Below are 10,000 nucleotides of genomic sequence, written 5' to 3'. Positions count from 1 at the left end.
TTTGACAAATTATTTTGTGAAGTAAATAACCTAACCAGCTTCTTCAGACTGTTCAGTGCATTAAACTGTCCCCTGGTTTTCCATTTTTGGGTGCACTGCACCTTCATTTTATAAGGTAACATGGAAATATTAAATAATATTAAATAAACATAACTTTGTGCTAAACCAAGACGTAAATTGGAACAAAAATAATTGATTCACGTAACCAAAGACTGTTAAACACACAAAATGATTTCAAAGTCAGCTTAAATGTCAGAGTGAGCAACCTGCTTTAGACAGATTCATAAATATTGGGCGCCCATATTGGCCACCGTAGAGGTCACATATCTCCGCATTTTCAAAACAACATTTTAAAATACGCACTATCTTTATAAATAAGGCACAGGCTTGAGTTTAAAACAACAACATTCTCGCATGAAAAACTGTTTAAACTTTATTTTATAACACATTCATTATAGAGCCATCGAAGACAGGGGCATGTCTCAATAATGTCTAAGCCGATTAAAGCATGAGGTTTGCCGTATACATGAGTGATGAAGCGCCGTCAATCCCTGGAGGTTAGAATCTCCCCTATCGGCAAAGCACACTTAAAATTAGTCATGATATCTATAAACAAACCACAGATTTGAGTTTGGAAGAACTACATTCTCGCATGAAAAACAGTTAAAACTTCATTTCGTGACATATTAAACGCAACATTTATGACATGATCTGGCTTTTCTCATCCACCATTACTATTTGCTTGTTGGTGTAAAATGAATTCTGGGAAAAAAAATTATAAATTCTCAAAACACTTCAAGCGAACCTTATTCTTATTGTTAAAGTCAGATATATGTAATATTTTCGCTGGTAAAGTGAAAAAAAAACAATATTACTATTTAATCAATATCACGTTTGCACTGGTTCGGTTCACCACTCAAACGACACCGAATCGGATTGAACCGTTTGCTCGGGAATTATTTTATCACACGTGTTTACTAGCACATTCAGCAATATGTGTATAAATGTGTGTGGCCGAGCAGTATAACGATATAGTAATGATTCATTGTTGTGTCTTACAATAATATACGAAAAGGAATTGGTTTTAGGCGGATTCGACTCTTTACTGTTCTAAGGAGCCGATTCATTGAACCGAGACGAGTCGATTCGACCTTCACCATGCAAGCAACGGCTATCCTAATTTGAAATCCACCTGTCGCCTTTTCTTCCAGTGAATTCATCCTCGGTAAGTGTTTAAAAGTCTAATTCTATCCGTTAAAGTTTTGTTTTGTGTATATTTCTGTGTAGTGTGTGTGTAATTTAAAATAATTAACCAAGTTACTTTCGTTGTAGGTTCTTATGTCACGTTATTCGACGCCAGACCGTGATTGTAGTGTTTGCGAGGTATTAGAAAACGTAAAGTGAGTTTATCTTGAGTGAGTTTTTGACCATAGTAACGTTACCTGAAAAAAAACTTAACTTTTACTCAGTGAAACTTTAACTGCATTTTCTATTTCAGCACAACACTGCGATGAAGGCAAAGTCACCATGAAAAGTTAAACGTTTAACGTTAAGGTAAGCTCTGGTCTTCATGTGGTCATTATGACTAAATTATAATTATGATTAAATTTGTTTACTTTAAGTTATTTAAACTGAACTCACAATGAAACAAGTCTAAACTGTTTTATTAAATTGAGCTGATAATAAAATTCAGTTGATGTCTTTTAAGCTAACGTTAATATTAACATAATACATATTAATTGTCTATTTCTCACTGGTTAATGAGCTTATTGTATAGTGTATCATTAATTGTACATTTTATTTTTGGTGTTCAGGTGTAGGGAATGATTTGTATACAAATTTATTTTAACCCCATACAGATTGGTATGGTTGTACCATAGATTTAGATTATTAAATGTTAAGTCTTATTTTACTCTTATCTTTACTCTGTATTTATCTTTTTTGCAGCTACAGTAATTGATGTTGAAAAACTGATGCTACCAATCACTCCTTACTTAATTGTTCAAGGTAATGTTTACGTCTTCCTCATTTTGATTAGATTTTGAAACGTCAAGTTGTTCACAGATTTGTTGTGAGGAGTTTCATGTACAACCTCTTTTTCTTCTTCCAGTAGCGACGCAGTGGCACAGTAGGTAGTGCTGTCGCCTCACAGCAAGAAGGTCGCTGGTTCGAGCCTCGGCTGGGTCAGTTGGCGTTTCTGAGTGGAGTTTGCATGTTCTCCCTGCGTTCGCGTGGGTTTCCTCCAGGTGCTCCGGTTTCCCCCACAGTCCAAAGACATGCGTTGCAGGTGAATTGGGTAAGCTAAACTGTCCGTAGTGTATGAGTGTGAATGAGTGTGTGTGGATGTTTCCCAGAGATGGGTTGGGGCTGGAAGGTTATCCGCTGCATAAAACAAATGCTTTATAAGTTGGCGGATCATTCCGCTGTGGTGACCCCAGATTAATAAAAGGACTAAGCCGAAAAGAAAATGAATAAATTAATAAAACAACCATGGCTAGGCTATTTGGCTATCAAATGCTGAGTAAATATTAGACACAGATTTTTTACTATAACTAGTCTTTGTTTATTAGTAATTTTACTGGGTGTGTTTGTTTTTTTCAAACAGCCTGGAAACTGTAAGCTTGGTTCAATATTGGTTATTTTATGTCATAAATTGAAGGGACAGTTCACCCAAAAATGAAAATAATAGCATCTTTGGCATCCTCCACTTGTTTCAAAATAGTTAGATTTTTTTTTTCCCATTGAACACAAACTCGTATATTTTTTTAAAGAAATTTGGTTCAAATATGGATGTCAATAGTTACAGGTTTCTAACATTCTTCAAAATATCTGCTTTAGTGTTCAACAGAAATTCAAACTGGTTAAAACACAAAGTAATGGTGGCAGAATAGTAAACTATCCTTTTAAATATTTTATTCTGAGACTTATTTATATGTGTCTTGTCTTTTGCCATATTGTCTTTCTAGCTCAGTTTGTGATGGACCTGGAATGCGACACCAGTTACTCTTAAGTCAAGAACCAAATAAAGCACAGATGTGGAGGGATCTGCAACTAAACTAACTGGAGGAAAGGAACCTTTAGGTAAAAACACCTGCTTTATTTAGATCTGAAGTATTTTATTTGGCATAGAGTATTATTTTTTTATTCTTATTCTATTTTTATTTTATGTATATACTGAATAGAAGTCATTTAAATTTCACAACAAATGATTGAATATAAAATATCATCTAGATGTCTAATTTTTCATTGTCTTAAACAGGGGTGCTCAACCCTGTTCCTGGAGATCGACCTTTCTGCAGAGTTTAGCTCTAACCCTGATCAAATGCAACTAAACCAACTAAATAGTATCTGAAGGAGCACTTGTTAATTAAAGACAGTTGTGTTTGATCAAGGTTGCAGGTAAGCTCTGCGGAAAGGTAGATCTCCAGGAACAGGGTTGAGCACCCCTGATCTAAATGCTCAAAAATGCTGTTTCCGAGGCGAGGTTGGATGTAGTTCAGAAATAGATTTATTAGGATCAATGCTTAAAGTAAACGTTTACTTCTCTCTGTAGACCAAACATGCTTAGTATCACTCACATTTTAATAAATTATTTATTTTGGTTACTTTTACATCTATATATGGGTAAGCAAGTATTTAATAAATACAATTATTGTAAGTGACTTGACTTAACCAAATGACTGTTACCCTAGCTGCTGGAAAAAAAAAAAAACATGTAAAATAACAGATTTTTTATTTTTTTACAGTGTGGGTGAACATACTACCTTGATGTCCAACAAAGGCTGCACAAGAGCTCATTTGATGGCACATATTCTGTCCTGTCTACATCTCTGACGAAGTGCTTCGACATCAGTGAGTAATAAATCTTCATATTATCATGCATTCAGGTTTTCTGTAAGCCTATCTTTAACGTTAGTTTGTAATCAGCAGTGACTGTTTTAAAAAATTAGGTATTTAAATTATTCTTAACGTTTTACTGATGCTGTGCACAGTAACGTCATGATGATTTAATTTGAGGAAATGTCACTGGAGAGGTGTTCGTAAAAAAAAATAAAAAAAATTGAACAAAATGACTATCAAAGATTTATTTGAATCACTGACATGCCATCACTGTATATTGAAATACAGTAATATGAATTGACCTCAAAATATTACCACAAACATTTCATGAAGTAGACTGCTTGACTACTCTTCAGTTCTCTGCTTAACTTTAACACATCTTGTCGTTTCGCTGCGCCTCGGCACATTTTGCCGAAAATGAATGCTTAGTGATTACTTTGTTTTATACGAACCAAATGTCAGTAACTCATCCTTAGCATTATTTTAAAAAATCACCCACGGCTTTCATGTACTCTAACGCAATCTTGTCTGTAAGTTAGAAGTTGATTTTCACATGTTAAAAGCTTAAAAGTACTTGATTAACATTAGTCACATTAACTTATATTATTTTATTTATTTATTTATTTTAAATATGTAGCCTCTTAAGTTCAGAATGAACTGTGTTCACCCCTCTTAAATCGGTGGAAGCACTAGTAGTGTGATCATGGAATCAGATATTCAAGCTATACAGAGTCAGACATTATGTGAAGACTAGTTTATAGTTTATAGTTAAGACTAGTTAATGACTAGTTTTGACTTGACTGATCTTTTCCCCATTAACGTTAGTGTAATTGTAAATTGACAACAAACTATTTTGCCAACAAAAATGATAAAAAACAGTGTTTTATATATATAAAACAGCAGTGCGGTGTTTGGTTTCTGAATGAATGAAATAATTTGAGGCATGATTAGTTTTTACTTCAGTGATTGATTTTGCTTGTCATTTTTGCAGGATCATCAGAAGTGCTCCTGCCCTTTTTTCACTGTCCCTTTTCCACAACATCATTTGACCTTCATCATTTCCTGTCTTGTAGCAGTATTTTCACCTGTTTTTAAAATTTTAATACTTTTTGATGCATTAATTGTTGACTGGTTTTAATGATCAATTGCTCATTAGTGTTCTGTTGCTTTGTTATATTGAATAATTGCTATTGTTTCAGTAGGGTTTACACAATAAACTTTTATTGCGAAGTTAAAGTTTCAGTTTCTTTATTTTTCTTGTATTTCTTGAACAGTTAAAATAATATTTGTGCAATTTTTGAAATTTTTTTGCTCATTATAAAGTAGCACTATTAAATACAATAAAATAACATTTAATAACTGTAAAATACTATACAGTAATAATGAAAGTAACGTTAAAATACCGTAGTTCTGCATGGTAAAAATGTACAGTAAAATACTGTTTTCAGTTTTGCAGTATGTGTATCACTACTGTAATTGGTGTTACAGTAAAAAAAGAAAACAGTAAAATGATGTATTACATTTTACAGTAAATCTAATGCTAATGTAATTATTATTACAGTAATGTTACTGTTTTATGAAATACAGCAGCTACCGGATAATTGTTGCCAGTAACTTACTGTTAATTTAACAAGAAATCGTTTACAGTGTAAGCCATTAATTCGTTTAACTTTATTGTTTAATTGTTTAATTATTTAATAACTTTAAAATGATTTAACTAAGTAACTACAAAAAGAGAAATTTCGGCAAAATCATAAAATATTAAAGGAAATTTGCTAAAATGTGACAATAATTCCAGGATTTACCATCACAATTTAATTTATTTTGTTGACTAGGAAGAATTCTAACTCATTTGAAAATATTGCAATCCAAATGTCAGCATATATAGCTGCAGAGGCGCCATCGGCAGGAATTCATACACATTTCTATGCCCTCTGATCTCTTTTTACTCTATTCTTATATTTGAGAGCCTCTGTGTCCCAACTCTCCAATAATATCCGAATGCAAAACAAGTGCAGTGTTTCTCCATCTCTCTCTCATCTTCCTCCTCGACCCCTCGTGCCCTGATGCCTGCTTTCAGAAGACGCTTAATGGAGATGCAGGAACTCTGTGGCTTTCACACACACACAGATACAGTACACAGCAGTGCACATATACGCCCGAGGCTGTCAACATGACCCTCGTCACCCCGTTTGCTTATACCATCTCTCTTTTTTTACTTGCCTTTCCTCTAAACTCGACGCGTCCTGCACATATTACTCTATTCATCTTCCAGCTCCCTCTATTTATATTCTTTTGCGCTCCGTCTCCTCTTCCTGCTTCCTCGACATCTCTCTGATAAATACCCTAGTTATGAATTATATTGTAGTTCTTGTGGCTGAACCAACCGGAGCGCAATAATTCCTCATAGTACAACAATACAATCTGACAAGCCGATAGAGCTCTTAAATAAAAGGCAAATACGGAAATGATGCACACACACACACACACATACACACACACATACATACACATCGTAAATTTGCACTTTTTTCCATGGAGTAGTCTGACTTTATGGAGAATGGTTGAATTGTACAGCGGGGTTGACTTGCTTACACCCTTGGAAACAATACAAGAGGCATGAATCAATATTAGTGAAGGTGTGTGTGATTAATGGCCGCCTCAGTTCATGTTTTGCATTAGATCTTTGAACTCGGTCGCTCGTGATGATGCAGACTGGAATGGAGAAGTGTAAAAATGTATGCTGTTTAACAGTGTGTATATTTAAATCCCTTGGGGAGTTAGCACATACCATGGAAAGCAAAGTGTTTTTTAAAGTTTCCGAGATATTGTAAAGAGCACATTCAAAGGTCAGACTTGTTGGTTGGTTGATTTGTCAATATGTTGGTGTTGAAAGATTTATAAGTAATAAAAGTTTTAGATTAAGGTGGTTAATATACAAACAAACAAAATTAAAATAAAATAAAATAAAATAAAATAAAATAAAATAAAATAAAATAAATAAAATAAAATAAAATAAAATAAAATAAAATAAAATAAAATAAAATAAAATAAAATAAAATAAAATAAATAAAATAAAATAAAATAAAATAAAATTATTTTATATTATATTATATTATATTATATTATATTATATTATATTATATTATATTATATAAACATACATACAATAGAAAAATAAAATTAAATAAAATGTAAAATTTCTATTTGTTTTATAATTTAATTTAATTTAATTTAATTCTTATAACAAAAACCAAAATAAAACAAATTTAAATAAATTAAATAATAAATAAATAAATAAATATATAATAATAATAATAATAATAATAATAATTATTATTATTATTATATTGTCTCATTCATTTATTCATTCATTTTTTTCATTCATTTTCTTTTTGGCTTAGTCCCTTTATTAATCCGGGGTCGAATTTATAATATAATATAATATAATATAATATAATATAATATAATATAATATAATATAATATAATATAATATAATATAATATAATATTATATTATATTATATTATATTATATTATATTATATTATTGTTGATGTGACGCTGACAATGTAGTAAGGATGCTTTTGCAGGTCTTTATTGACAGGATGGTCAAACAAAACAAAACAGGAACAAACAGATGTATATGGGCAATCCAGAGTCGTAGTCGAAATAGAAGGCAAGTGGTCAAAAGGTAGGCGGCATACAAGGAAAATCAAACAAAACAAAGCAAGGTCAAACACTGAAATCAAAGCAAAGGGGAAACACGCCGCAATGTTCACTATACAGCTAACAAGACTTTCATTGTGTGACTGTTTGTTCTGTTTATATAGTGCAGTAATCAGACTGGGTGTTGTAGTCCATTACATGGCGGATTTGTAGTTCATGGGAATGTGAAGAGTATTTACCAGCGATCTCTGGTTGTAGATCGCTGGATATTATATTAATAATTATATACACATACATATAATTCAAAAATAAAATTAAATAAAACGTTTTATTTATTTAACGTTTTTTTATTAATATTATTATTACTAATTTAATTTAATTAAGTTTAGTTTAATTATTAATTCTTAAAACGACAACCAAAATAAAATAAAATAAAAAATTTTATAACCCTAAAACTCCCACAATTATTATTTTTTTATTGAATTATTAATTCTTACAATAAAAATTTTATTACATGAAAGTTATAAAATAAAATAAAATAAAATAAAATAAAATAAAATAAAATTAAATTAAATTAAATTAAATTAAATTAAATTAAATTAAATTAAATTAAATTAAATTAAATTAGGATCAATTCAATTAAGGTCAACTCAACTCGACTAAATTGTATTTGAATAATCTTAAAACTCCCACATCTTGGCATATAAATACACACACACACACACACATATATATATATATATCCTTGCTGAATAGGCAGGGAAATGCAAGTCTATTCATACAGCATATTTCATACACAATGATAATTCAAAGTACTTTACATAAACAAGAATAAAAACAAGAAATTATCAAAAAAATAAAAACAGATTAAACTGTGTTAAAACAGGTTTTAAAGGAATGAAAAAGAAAAGAAAGACATGATAGTGTGATCTGTGAGACGTAGCACAGTGCTCATTTAGTAAAGGCACAGCTAAACATGTGTTTTCAGTCTTGATTTGAACGTGCCTAATGTTGGAGCACATCTAATCATTTCTGGGAGCTGTTTCCAGCAGTAGGGGGCGCTGTTAGTAGCTGAAGGCCGATTCACCCTGCTTTGACTGAACTCCTGGAATTTCTAATTTCAGTGAGCATATCTGTTTTGTATTGAGGTCCTAGGCCATTCAGTGATTTATAAACCAGTAACAATACTTTTAAAGCTATTCTGAATGTAACTGGGAGCCAGTGTAAAGACCTGAGGACAGGTTTAATATGCTTTGAGTTTCTGGTTATGGTCAGAATCCTGGCCACAGCATTCTGGGTGAGCTGCAACTGTCTGACTGTCTATTACAGTAATCCGCCCTGCTGGTCATAAAAGCATGAACAAGTTTCTCACTGGAAACAAAGCATCTAACTTTTGCAATGTTTATGAGATGATAGTATGCGGATTTACTTACTGCTCTGACATGACTACTGAAACTCATATCTGACTTCAGAATATATGAATTTCTTTAAAACAATGCCAAACAGTTGAATATGTTCGCATGTAAACCTCTATATGAGATAAATAGCCCCTTTATTGCATTGCATCTGTTCAGGACTTGAGTGTAAAATGATGCCAATTGTTCAGCATCTGGCTCAGCGTGACTAATGAAGCCCAATCTAAATCCTGCAAACCAGATTCACTAAAACCCTCCGTCCGAATCCCCCGAGCAGAACGAAACGAAGCCAGCCAAAAATAAATAAATAAATAAAACACAAGGCGGTGACTGACTGCTGTTTCTTCTTTCTAAACCAGTTCAGGTGTCACATGACTGACTGTTATTCCACCGGCACCCGTCTGCTCTTAAAATAGTCCATCCAGCCTAAAATTACGCTCTACTGCTCTCTTTTACAGCGACCCTACTGCAAACACATACACAGAAACACACACACATATATACACACAGTAAAAGTAGCTCACTGCTTTTTCAGACACTCGCTTCTATAATCAGACACATTCAGAGTTCATTAATACACGTCTGAAGCTATTAGTGAATATCTCACAAAATCATATTTATAATATGGTTCGAGGCTGGTTCGAGCCTCTGCTGGGTCAGTTGGCCTTTCTGTGTGGAGTTTGCATGTTCTCCCTGTGTTTGCGTGGGTTTCCTCCGGGTGCTCCGGTTTCCCCTACAAGTCCAAAGACATGTGGTATAGGTGAGTTGGGTAAGCTAAATTGGCAATAGTGTATGTGTGTGATTGAGTGTGTATGAGTGTTTCCCAGTGATGGGTTGCAGCTGGAAGCGCATTCGTTGCATAAAACATATGCTGGATAAGATGGCGTTTCATTCCTCTGTGGTGGCCTCAGATTAATAACGGGACTAAGCCGAAAAGAAAATTAATGACTATAACGAGGGAGCACTTGGAAATTCTCAGTCTTCTGGATTTATTACAGGTATAGTAAATCGAGTACATAGAGTAAACTGTCATTTGTTTGATTCTGTAAAGGTCTGATAATGTTTCTTAAAAATTA

At 32.7% G+C, this 10,000-nt stretch overlaps 2 long non-coding RNA genes across 2 annotated transcripts in view; both read left to right on the top strand.

The window, feature by feature from the left end:
- The window catches only part of LOC147846552 (uncharacterized), a 4,329-nt gene extending 290 nt beyond the window's left edge, over positions 1 to 4,039 (top strand). The window contains exons 1-5 of the long non-coding RNA XR_015479067.1: positions 1 to 1,554; positions 1,948 to 2,007; positions 2,157 to 2,296; positions 2,967 to 3,081; positions 3,747 to 4,039. The exon at positions 1 to 1,554 is cut by the window's left edge and continues 290 nt beyond it. This is a non-coding gene — a long non-coding RNA (uncharacterized LOC147846552). The remainder of the gene's footprint in view (positions 1,555 to 1,947; positions 2,008 to 2,156; positions 2,297 to 2,966; positions 3,082 to 3,746) is intronic.
- The window catches only part of LOC147846549 (uncharacterized), a 1,651,758-nt gene that overhangs the window by 1,403,021 nt on the left and 238,737 nt on the right, over positions 1 to 10,000 (top strand). The gene's annotated exons all lie outside the window — the stretch shown is intronic.

The sequence above is a fragment of the Danio rerio genome, chromosome 2 (genome assembly GCF_052040795.2).
Source record: "Danio rerio strain M-AB ecotype USA chromosome 2, GRCz13ab, whole genome shotgun sequence".
NCBI classification, from domain to species: Eukaryota; Metazoa; Chordata; class Actinopteri; order Cypriniformes; family Danionidae; genus Danio; species Danio rerio.
The sequence above is the reverse complement of the archived record's forward strand: the minus strand, read 5'-3'. Positions and strand labels throughout refer to the sequence as shown.